Genomic DNA, 12,417 nt, shown 5'->3' on the forward strand with positions numbered 1-12,417 from the left:
CTGTCTGCTTTCCCTTAAAGTTCCACTTTGTAACTTTCTACCTCCTGCTACTCCCTTCCCCTGTTGCTGCCTTACACAGGCCATTAAGTCTGAAAGGTACCAGCCTCATGAATACAAAGTGTCTTAGCCAAGCTTTCCCTTTTTCCTCCTCTCTCTCTCCCTCCCTCCCTCCCTCCCTCACCATTAGAATTGCTCTCCCTCTCTCTCTCTCTCTCTCTCTCTCGCTCCGCCTCTACCACAGAGAAAGTACTCTTCAGATTGGGTGCAAGCAGTACAGCCCTCTCTCATTCTCTCTCTCGTGCTCGGGGAGTGAGTGAGTGAGTAAGTAAAGCAAAGAGGCAGGCGTGTTTCAACAGATGGCTTGGGCTGTCCTGATTCAGTCAGAGCTGCCAGTTGAATGAGAGCTCAGAGAAAAGAGAACAAGTGAGAGAGAGAGTGAGAGTGAGAGTGAGTGCAGGGAAATAAAACCATAGAAGAACTTCTGTTTTTCTTTTCTTTTTCTTTTCGTTTCCCTGTCTTCTCATTTAAACTCCCCTTCTCACTTTACTGCATACTTATATATACATAGATACATATATGAATGTATTATCTTTCTGTTTCAAACACAGCTGTTTTGGTCAGTCTCTCAGCCAGCAAATAAAACACCACTCACGTCTGTGCCGATGGGTTTCTGATCCCATAACTCCAATCAGTCTTTAACAGGAGGAAATCTGCTTTCTGTCAAAACCCAGAGGACTGCTGCTCAAGGTACTGTGAATGCCCTACTTTATTTCTGGTTTCCCTGTCCGTGCATTACACTTGTTTTTAGCTCTGCTGATGTAATTGTACTGGGAATAGAGAGTAGTCGGTGCAGCGCTAGTGCTGAACTACACAAGGTGACAGACTTTCTGTGACTTAAAGGAGCCTTCCTCTTGATGTTTTTGCCTATTTTTTGGTCTCTGCACTTGAGTCATTGCAATGATCAGGCGCAGTTCTGCACAGGGGTGATCGAGTAACTTTTAAATATAGCTCTCATTAATATGTGTCAGTGCGAACTGCTTCAGCAGCAAGCACAGTCATAGATCTCGGATGCTCAGTATCCATCTTTGGATACCGGGAGGCGTGTTTCAAGTGAGTAGCTCTTTCTGTTTGAGTGTGGGGGGATGCTGAGATATTTGGAAGGTTTATATAGCGTAATTACAACAAGTTATATGTAATTCATGAATTTATGGAAAAAAAGCAAAGAAAAACAAAGAAAGCTCTGTCAATGTAATGAGGCAAAAGCATGCTTGTCGATATTTGCTACATGACACATTTGTAGCCTCGAGTTTGGGTTCAGTGGCCCCAGCCTGGCTTCCCTGGTGGAGGCTTACCTCACCGTCAGGAATGTAAACACAGAGCACGCCTGATTGGGCCATTCGAGTAGTTGAGTGGTCAGTGCAGTCCTTTAAGCAGATCTCTTGTTTATTTTATTTTTATTTTTCATACATGATGTATTTTATAATCAGAGAAGTCTCTTTAATTATAACATTAATTGGAATTACTTGTCATAAACCTATACACAAATGCAGAGTTTGAGCTTGAAAAAAACATCTTGTTTCACGAATGTGCTTTTCTACAGTATTGTGCTAATGTTTAGGTCATGCATTTATTGTCCTGTGCATTTAAGAGTTCCTGCCTATGCTGCCTGAAAATGATACAGTGGATTAATTGATTTTCCACAAGATTATGGGATACTGTACTGTATATTTAATTCTAGTTGTCAAATAGAGGCTTGGATAGCAGTTTCAACCACCTACTAAAACAAAAGGAGAAATAGGAAGTGATTCTTACCATGCACATTGACTATAATACTCAATTGTCAGTGTTTAAGTATAATAACACAGTGTCAGATTGATCGATTCTACTGAAAATGTGCTGGAAATGTGTTTCTGCAGTTATCAGAAAAGGTCAGCTGTTTGGGATAGATACAGGAATGGGCAGCAGTGTCATATAAAATAACAACCCTGTAAAATGACAATCTGTCTCTTCATGCTGTCTCCTTTTCTTTTAAACAACACTCACTGCATGTGGTGTTAGGATCTGTTTGTCCAGATCATGTTAATTAAATAAACAAAAAACAAACAACCAATTTAATGGTGTAATTGCTTTTATCAGGGCTGAAACAACCCCATATGTAACTATTAAAGTGAAGTCATAAATAGCAATAGATATACAGTATATTGCACATTGAAGCAACAATAATTAAAAATGCTGATACAAAACATAAAAACAGGCTGTAAAATATCTAAACATGTCTATCTAAATCTATAAATATATGTATCTACATAAGTAAATGAGTAAAGGAATAGTGCAAACTTGAAAGGATAAAACTAAACTTTCCAATATCAAAGTCGATGACTCCACTCCCTGATGTGACCTTTGACCCTGCTCTCTAGGAATAAAACAACAGTGCTGATTGAGAGGCTGTACGTGTCAGAATGCAATATCCTGCCAGAAATAATGATTTACAAAGAGCAGAGGATTATTCTCTGATACCTTTTCACTTTGTTGGACAGGATTATAAAGGAGTCTGAATCAGAACACATCCACATCACGTTTTTTTAGATATGACAGAATTTGAATTGTAGGAAGTACAACATATATATATATATATATATATATATATATATATATATATATATATATATATATATATATATAATTTATTTTTTAAGTTAGTACTTTCATGTTAATACGGTATCTATTAAGCAGTAACCCTCACTAAAGATTGTGTGTGTGTGTTTGCATTTGTTTTTTATACTCTGGCTTTAAGGATCAGGTATAGGGTTTTATATGTTTTTGCGCCAGCATTGTCTCCTCTTAATTTTAATCTCTTGACTCGTGTCAACATTTCTCCTCCCAGTGCTTCCTAGCCTAGCCTGTCAAACAGTAATTCATAAGATCAAGCTGCAACTCTTGCAACATGTGACTCCAGCAGCTTGGTTAAACCAGCTGAACATATGGCCTGGAATAAATTACTCTTTAATGGTAAATGGTGAAGTTTGTCTCAGTAACATGTGGCATATTGCACATCTTGTGACCACTTTATCAGCTGCCTTGTATTAAGAAATTAGCACAGACGACAATTGGTTGTCTGTAGTGATGAATTCATACAGCGTAGTGCCGAGACAGCAGGATGCTTGAATCACAGGTTGGAGTCCCACATTGGTACTTACCTTTTCCACCTTCCACAAGGTTGAGCATTTTAATGCAGCTCCGCAGCTGTTACTAGATTTCTGCCATTGTTAGCTGCCTTTTACCGGATGCTGTACATTTATTTATTTTTGCTGTTTGTCACTCTCGTTTCTTTCTTGTTTTGTACATTAATATGAAATGGGGATGTGTCATTGCATGAAAGTAATACACTAGTTCAGTGCAAAAAGAGCTGACTCTCCTTCTTCATTATAAAGTGAAGGGGTTTAGAAAAAATCTAAAAAAATCACTTGATGGCTGCTTTTGCAAATACCTGTCCAGATGTTGAGCAAGCAACTTTTTAAAGCATAGTGAATCGAGCCCACAATCAAACATAAAGGATATTACTCATTTCGCTTTTTAAGATGTTGTTTTTTTCTGTTTGTTTTTGTCTTATCTTTAGTGCATGCACTGTCTTGGTAACCACTGTTGCCCCAGAGTGCAGTTTGCTGCTGCATGCATGTACTTATGAGCATGTACAGGCAGTCATGCATACATGTGCTAATGGTGCAGTCACAGGGGGCTTCACACTATTAGCAGACATGAGCAAGAATGGTCTCTGTGGGGTGGCGTCCTAATACATTGTATTTACCTGCAAATATCCTTCATAACCAGTTATTCCAACAGAGTCTAGCACACACACACAAACCAGGGCTTCAGGCAAATCTCCTACAACACTGTAGACTAGAGTCTAAACAAATGATCAAATTCAGATTGTTTCTTGTGACAGGAACTTATGATACTTTACTCAAAACTGCATTGTTCTTTTTAATTTTATATTTGTATGTAGGGTTGTTTTTCATAACGAAGTATGGTCACTAATCTGTATGGCCCAGTTGTAGACAAATGCTCTAGTAATGAATATTAAACATTAAAACAGATTTATATAAATAGTGAACTAGATTACAACAATCATGCTTGAAAGGAAATTAAAAACACAAACCTAAAAATGACAGAATTCACAAAAAAACTGGGGGTACAGATATTCATTTTCATATAAAGAGTGTATTCCTTGGTGCTAAGTGGTACTGTGTCATACTAAGTCACTGGAAGTAAAGTGGTCATCTTTTGTATTATTATTTCCCAGTAGTGCATGCTGTATTTGTTTCTGGTATGAGGTTACTTTTTGTCTTCCAGGAATGTTAACTTTCTGTACATGTCAATATTTTAAAAAAGAGACTAATGACACAGGTCAAAGGTGATGCTGTTTGGCAGGAAACCCACCTATCTCGGATCCAGGCAGATCTGAAGGAGTATTAACTTTACATGGCAGTACTTTTTCCAAATCACCATTCTCAAAGTCATCAAGTGGGATTAAGGGAGATCAGTGTTCATGGGCTGATCAGATTGGGTTACTGTGGTTTTACTTTGTTTATTAATAGCAGAATCAAATTCACAGCTGTCTTCTTCTTCCTTAAGCTGGGAGATTAATCATAAAGGCTAAACATCCTGCAAGCCCCTCAGAGTAGAAAGTATAGGGACCTTTTCACCTGTTATAAAAAAAAAAAAAATAATAATTAAAAACAGACGGGGAGATGGACTGGGACTGAGAGAGAGATGCATTGTTTCTTACTGTTTGCCTACATCTCTGCAAAATATTTGGTAAAGAGAATATTTTACAGTATATTTTAAGAATTACCTTTAGTGTAAAGTATGCATTTCCCTGTTGGAATCTCAATAACCTTGGAGTATGGAAATGCCATAAACATATATGACAGATTTCAGATTTTTCGCAGTGTCATCAATCGTTTAAATAGCCACTGAAATTGACATGTCACAATTATGCCATTTATAGCTTCCTCGTTCTGAAAGTGTAAATCAAGTACATCTTAACACACAATAACACAGAAAGCAGGATGCATCTGCCCCTATCCTGCATAAACAAGAATCAGATATATTTAATTGAATCCAGTCTATCTATGAAGGGGAAAAAAGGACTGTAATGAGAGCTGGACGTTTTATTTTACACTTGAGATCCCTTATTTGGACACCCAGGAGCCCCCTACCTTCAAATGTGAGAGAAATCTGGGTTTGGGGAAAATGTAAATATCATAGGGAGTAAATCCTTTCTGCCCCAGTAGGGTAAAAGGCACTCTTTTATACCATTGAGTCATTCATGATATTCTTTTCACATGGCACAGATTGGTCAAGCCTGTTTAAAATTACCTCTGTCCCTCCTTCTCTTAAGCTGCCGAGCTCCTTGTGCGAGGGAATTCTGTACAGGGATTTGTCCTGGTTTTGTTAAGCAAGTTCTTCAGCTGTTTTTCTGCATAGAAAGGAAGAGAATGGAGTTAACCCTCTGCTACCTCAACAGCTTGAGGGCTCCAATGTCAGAAGTCAAAAACTCTAGTCCAACATTCATTACTATTCATGCTGATGTTCTTTTTTAAAAGATGCTTTCCTTTTGTTTATAGAAAATGTGGATCTTATTGATCGATGTCAGGATTTGTTTACAATACATGATTTACTCTGTTTTTTCCTACTGACGGCACCTTCTGTTGTGTGTTTTGTTGGTCGGAGTGATTGTCGGCTGTGCTGTAAGCGTGTGGTGTGGTTTTTATGAAAAGCACTTCAGAATCGACGTAAACATTGAAATATTTATTGTTGGGATTATTTAATCATTGACTCAGTATGAGCTGTGAGTCATCCCAGCCTGCTGTGCTATGTGGGGGCCGTGAAATCTCTTTATTTTGATGGGTACCTATTTATAATTTACAGCGTACTTTACAAGGCCAGTATCCACGGCCTTCCATTTTCCCAAAAGCCAGCAGGGCGCTCTAGGTCTCCTGCCTCCAGTTAGCCTGTCAGTCACTCGCTGAGCTGTAGGTCCTAATGCGAGATCCTTTTAAATAATGAAGCATCCTACTGGAACAGGAGGCTGTGCCCCCCTCTTTAACCTGAGGGCACAGGGAAGTATATGAAAGCTAGCGGTATTTTGCCCAATCAACGGGACATCGAGATAACTGTTGATAACTCATCCGTACCGCCCAGCGGATTTGTGTATTTAAAAATCACATTTGAATGATTTCCAGGCTAGATTGTCACATTTCCTTTCGCGGTGAACGGGAATCTGCTAGTGGAGTGCCAATACCTCTCTCGAATGATGGATGGCGAAGGCAAAACTAGGCTGAGAGAAGTCCAGCTGGTTATGGACTATTACAGAAACTTTCACCATATAACCGTTTTTTTCTTGCATGAGAGGCAAGAGCAGGTAGTGGATTTGTCACGCTTGTAACCTCATTTTGACTACCTCTGCATAGACAAATGCGTGCTTTGAATAAGTCAGCAGTGCAATTTGTGTAAGATGGGGCTGTTTGCAAATCCTGAAGTACTCAAATGGCTATGCAGTCATCAGATGACTATGTAACAGTGCAATCATTTTCATTTTCATCCCTCTCAAATACGATTGCAATAATATAAATAAATCATCTGAAATGTAAAGGAAAAACTGCAATCAAAATCTAACATGGTTTTGTGGGGATTTGTGTTTTACTCTGCAAATGCATGATGGTATCTATGCTATCACTACATGAGGATGTGTAATCTGTCCTGCCAGGTTTCGAATGAGGTGCCCCTGGCTGTAAACACTGTGTTAATGAACAACTCCAGAGCTGCAGCCCTGTTGGGGGCTTGAGCTGCAGCAAGAGGGGGAGAGCTGTAATAAAGGCACCTCTATAAATCAGACTCCCAGTGCGGTGCACAAGAATAGTTAACAAGGCAATCCAATTTGAAATTCTACCGTGCTTTTCATGATCAAAACATCTCCCGGTTCTTCCCTACTTGAACACGACTGGAAACGGGCCAAGCGATCAGTGATAGGTGAGGCGGAACAGATCGGTTTTGATCTGGGATTTAAACATCCGAGAAAGTGTCGACTTCCTGGATTTGTCTGGGAAGGGTGTTTCAGAGGTTAGAAGCAAAGAATGCAGAAAAAGAGAAGAAAGAATAAGCCTGGGTTCTCTTTGGCTTTTTGATAGATCTTGGAAGTGGGCAGCGTGCTTCTGCTAATCTAGTTACACTTCTCCAAAGTCTTTGTGTGCCCACCTGGACAAGTATATTAATAAGCTCTAATAGTTTGGAGACCGACTCAGAAGGGTCCAGTGTATTCATTTATTTATTTTATTGCCCATTCTTATGCTGAATGATTTGAATAAAATATGGCCGATCACATCCCATTGCATGAGTGAGCTCCCTAGTTCTCAGAAATGATATCTGCTGCACATATCAGCACCTTTTCATCTGCGGTAGATAAAAGCCAAATAAATATACCCCGTTATTTATTTTTTCATATGTTCATGTGTTCTCTTGTGTGTGTCTCTATCTATCTCTCTCTCTCTCTCTCTCTCTCACTCTCTCTCTCTGGGATTTCCTGTGTAGAAAAATATGCAATGGTGTGAAAGTGCAGCCGTTTTGGTTTTGTTTTTTTAGTTCAGCAGAGGCTTGTGCTGTTAATGCCTCCATCTTTGCAAAATCACTCTTCCTGACTTTCCCTATAGATCTACATCTTCCCATTGACCCATTATTGAAGTCTGTTACCTAATATTTCACAGATATTGTAACGGTTTCTCTCGAATAAGCATTTATAATACAGCAGGACTTTAATCTTATATATTGTGGCCAAAGTCTTATTGGGACATCCTGTTTGTCTATTTTAATCCTCAGCATCAGATATTACCTGATAGATATTTGATTGCATTTATTGGGAGCAAAGAAATGGTGCATTAATTGAAGTCATCACCACTTTCTGGGAAAGAACAGCAAAAAAAAAAGCATTAACTGGTGTACCCTGCCTTGTGTCCTATGCCCACCAGGTCAGTCTCACCATGACCAAAATCCAATACAGGCCTGATCAAATAAAGTTTAGATTAGTAGCAGCGATGTGTTTTCACAGTTGCTAAATACATTCTTTTGAGATTCTAGAGAACAGCGTTTATTCTGATGCAGTCTTCCGCTTCTGATAGTAAAAGGGAAGTGATACTCGCAGGGCAACGTGCAGAACCCATGCCCCACTAAATGAGCTAACGGACAGACGCACATCTTTGTCACAGTGATTGAATTCAGATTGTCAGTTGAGAATGTTTAAATGTATGGCTTTTCAACCCAGTGCTGTCTATAACTTCACTTTAACTGTGAGCATGACAACAGGATTGTTGATCGTAAATGCAGAGAGAGATGGTAATTTGGTAGGCAGTATGTGAAGTTTTTTTTTTTAGGCTTTAACTCTTCAGTTGTTTAGCTGATTCAGCCAGGAGAAAGCATGAGAAAATACAGAATGTTTTATTAACCAGCCAACATAAACATTTACAACATGGTACATCATTCAGCATTTCACCCTGCGCGATCTGGCACTCGGCCACATTTCTCTGAGTCGCTCAGTGCTGCCTCAGGAATTTGGAGCTGACTAATGTGTAAGAACAGTCTCCCTCGCCCTCACCAGGGCCAAGCACTGCACAAGGTGGCAAGGTGTAGAATGAAAGGGGGGAAGATGTATTTTTTAACATGTTTCATGGGTGTTTTCGGCAATTTTACTTGGAGAGTAAAGCAAAAATACAGATGCCATCGTTAGTGGTTGCTTCTGTATAATCAATGGTAATGTATTTATTTACCTGCTTGGGGGATTTAAAAAGAAAATGTATTTATAATTTACTGTTGCTGTAGTCATGGTTATATCTAGGCTTTCACATTAGATCTACATTTCATTATTTGATCTCCTGCATCTGCCTAGAATCCTTCATGCCTCCCGTATCTTAAAACTGGAAACAGATTGCGGGGCTAGCAGGCCTACACTCTCAGCAGTACTGTGCAGAAATTCTGCTGCCCTTCAGCGGCGGGCTGGCTGTGCTCCAGCCACATCGGTAAGTGTGCTGTTTATTTAACGTCCCCACGGAACTCCGCAAAATACTGAGGCATCACTGTTTTTGCTGGGCTTGCGAAAACGACTAAGCAGTGGAAGTTTTGGGCACAGCCCAGTGAGGCTTCTGATTGTATCTGACCACAGTGCCAGCTACCTGGTAAACCCTGCGCAGCTCCAATTTCACGCTCGGCTGCAGCTCGCTGTGCGCAGGCCCCGGTCGCCGTCTCTGATGGGTCCACACAAGCATGAAATTCTCTCTGGGTTTCGTGCCATACTGTGGGCTCTAAACTTCAGCATATATTTGAAAGAGAGTGGAAAATAATCTGCTTTTCTTCTCGTAACCCCATTTTTACAGCATTGCTTTTTTGGGGGTGTTTTTGCCATAGAGATCCTCCCCCTTATCCCCTAACAGATATACTGTAGGGGGATCAAGCAGCTTTGGACATTTTTGTTCTTTAGTCTTCAAAGAGATTGATGAATTGCCCTCATGCTTTGTCTCATGTCACCTGTGGGGGTTAGAAACAATGTGTTCACGGATAAACATTGGAGTATTAGTCCCTTGACACATAACAGGGATATTTGTAAACTCACCCCATTAGTTTTCTCATCTCTATGTAACCTCACTTTGTAGACTCTCAAACATTATTACCACATAACAGGAATATGTTTAACATCACCCCATGCATTTCTTTGTCAGCATGTCACCTTATTTTTATTACCAATAATCCACCCTGGCGATTCGAGAGATTTGCTTTGTAACAGGTGGTACATATTTGTCCCTGGAAGTTTGTATTCTGTTTTATGTAAAACTGTGTTTTTCCTTCACTTCAGTTAGAATATAGAAGAAAGTGCGAGTTATTTTAGAGGAATTCGATTCTTCTCCATTATTTTGGACAGAAAAAAAAACATACGGTATGTTGTTTTTCTTCAACCTATACCATTTTTTAAAGGGTTTATTTTACAGGAATGTATAATCATATTATTCTGAAATGTATGAAAATGTGGAGGTGTGTGTTGTTGTGTTAAGTGGAGCACACCAATGTTTTTCACATTTTCAGTTTTGATAAGTATAGGGGTGTGGGTGGATTCTGCAAGAAAAAAAAAAAATATATATATATATATATATATATATATCGGCCACAGAATTACACATATCTTTTTGGTAAAAACCAACTCATTATCTGTGGTTAGAGTTGGGTCAGTACTTTCTTTCCATTGAACGTATCGCACAATCTCACGCTAAACAACTTCCTGATGAGGAAGACGAAAGCTGGAGGTGGTTTACAAGGTGTTTTCCGATAATTGGTTGCAGGGTGGTAGGTAATTTCTTCTCCAAAATGAGCTGCACATGTCTATTCCACGAGGGTCTCGAATGTTAAGGCAAAAAGTTGAACTTATGGACTTTGCTCTTTAGACTGACTGCACGGTGGCATGTTGCTGCCAAGTAACAGCTGGTGTTACTCGGCAGCAAGTGGAAAAATGTCTCATTATTGGACTTGTTTCTAGAGGGGAGAATTAGGACACGTTCAGGTCTCATACAATGAACAAAATGAGGGGAGGGCAGAAGGAGCATGACTGTAGGTTTATGGCTTTTGTCTCTACTCTTTATAACACAGCTGCTTCTAAAAGGAACCCTGCTTGGGTTGGTGTTAAGTGTGATAAAAGAGTACAGGGATTGTGGCTTCATGAGCTGAGCAGGCTTTAATGACTGGAGAACACACTGTGAGTGCAGCGAGACAAAGTTCAGTAGAAAGCTGTTGTGTGACGGTTAAATAAATCATGACGAATGGGTACATTCTTATCAATATTTGAGCAGGAATGGGGACTCTGAATCTCTGCGTACAGGCTGCTCGCCATTGCAGGTTTTCAGGTCTGGCTTAGAAATGTGTACACACACCCTGTTTCTCATTGATAGACATTTCTGGATCTTTTTGTTGTGTTTTGGAGCAGCCAAACATGATTTATCCTGATGCAACCCAAATGAGATTTTATTTACAAATCAAAGAAATACGAAAAGACAGCTTCTTCCACCACTGTGCTTTGATATTGCAGGATCTCTGAATGGCTGTTATTCCTTTAGAGTTTTAGCTTATTAGGGGTTTTAAGTAAAACAAAAAACAAAAAAAACAATTCCCAACCTGAGAATCGTACAGCTTTGGCATATTGGCATTGACATGAACAAATTGTAGCTGTAGCTCCATTATTATAATTTTTTGCACCATGCATTTTTTGTTTCTCTTATATATATCTTTTTGGCTTTGGCGTCCAAATTATATTTTTGAGGAAATTATTTATGAATTCAAATCCCATGCCTTTTCTACTTTCTATTATTTGAAAATCTAATATTCTCAACAAAGACATACACACACACCCATACCCACTCTCAGGTTTGCGTGTGTTAGTGACTGAAATACCAGCTCCAGCCTGCAGGGCAGCGCTGTGAAAAAAAGTAACCCGCTTGGGGACCCCCCCAGGTCCCCACTTGGTCTTTTTCAAAAAACTTCACTGGGGCGGTCTAGGCACCATTCTAACATTATTTAAAGGCTTTGCCAAGTCCCCACTTTGTGTGTGCGTTACGACGCCTAGGTCCCCACTTGGATAGGTAGATGAGTGCACACACCCACACACAAACACACACACACACACACACGCACATACAAACACTATATAATGAAAATAACAGTCTAAATGCATGTCATTCTAAGACCAAGGTTTTGAAAAACACGAAGATAAACTTCCTAATGTACTGTTAGATCTAAGATAAAATCTGCATGACTTTGGGTTGGGGGTTGGGGGTGGATTTTGTCCTACTCATGCAATTAGGTATAATCTGGCTAATGCACCTTTTAAATTAGAAATCTCCCTGATGTCTTTAATTGTATAATTCTATTACAGCTCCACAATTAAAGCCCTGATTCTATCAGATGTGTGGTTTTGGTAAAATACTAATTTCTAAATGTAAGATAATTAAGTGTCTTGCAGTGAGACAAGTCATGATATGAAACACACATAAGCAGACCGATGCATATTATTATAATGGGAGTATTAAGTATTATAGGTTTCTAAGGTGACTGTGTTAAGGTAGGGAGCTGTAATTGGTTGCTCTCACTCCAGATTCAATCCACACTGAACATGTATCAGTTAATTCTGCATCAAGAAATAACTTACCTGTTCTAGAGATGCTCAGTGTTTTTTTGTTTTTCGACCCGGGTTGTTCTTATCTTGAATGAATCAGTCTGTTAGCAACCCTTATCTTTTCGCTACTTTCACACGAAGCTCTGTGGAATTTGTGGTCTTCAGGAAATGGCATCACCTACTCACCCACCAACACCACGACCAGCAGTGACCTA

The 12,417-nt window shown here is 39.5% G+C and overlaps 1 protein-coding gene across 4 annotated transcripts in view; it reads left to right on the forward strand.

The window, feature by feature from the left end:
* The first annotated feature begins 308 nt into the window (after nt 1-308).
* The window catches only part of sulf2b (sulfatase 2b), a 112,755-nt gene continuing 100,646 nt past the window's right edge, over nt 309-12,417 (forward strand). The window contains exons 1-2 of one of the 4 annotated variants that reach the window (XM_066702485.1): nt 311-447; nt 609-747. The gene's annotated coding sequence lies outside the window, so the exon portion shown is untranslated. Of the gene's footprint in view, nt 748-1,020; nt 1,111-12,417 lie in introns of those variants that run through there. The other 3 variants (XM_066702488.1, XM_066702489.1, XM_066702486.1) reach the window with 3 other exon arrangements.

This window comes from Amia ocellicauda, chromosome 4 (assembly GCF_036373705.1).
Source record: "Amia ocellicauda isolate fAmiCal2 chromosome 4, fAmiCal2.hap1, whole genome shotgun sequence".
Classification (NCBI taxonomy): domain Eukaryota; kingdom Metazoa; phylum Chordata; class Actinopteri; order Amiiformes; family Amiidae; genus Amia; species Amia ocellicauda.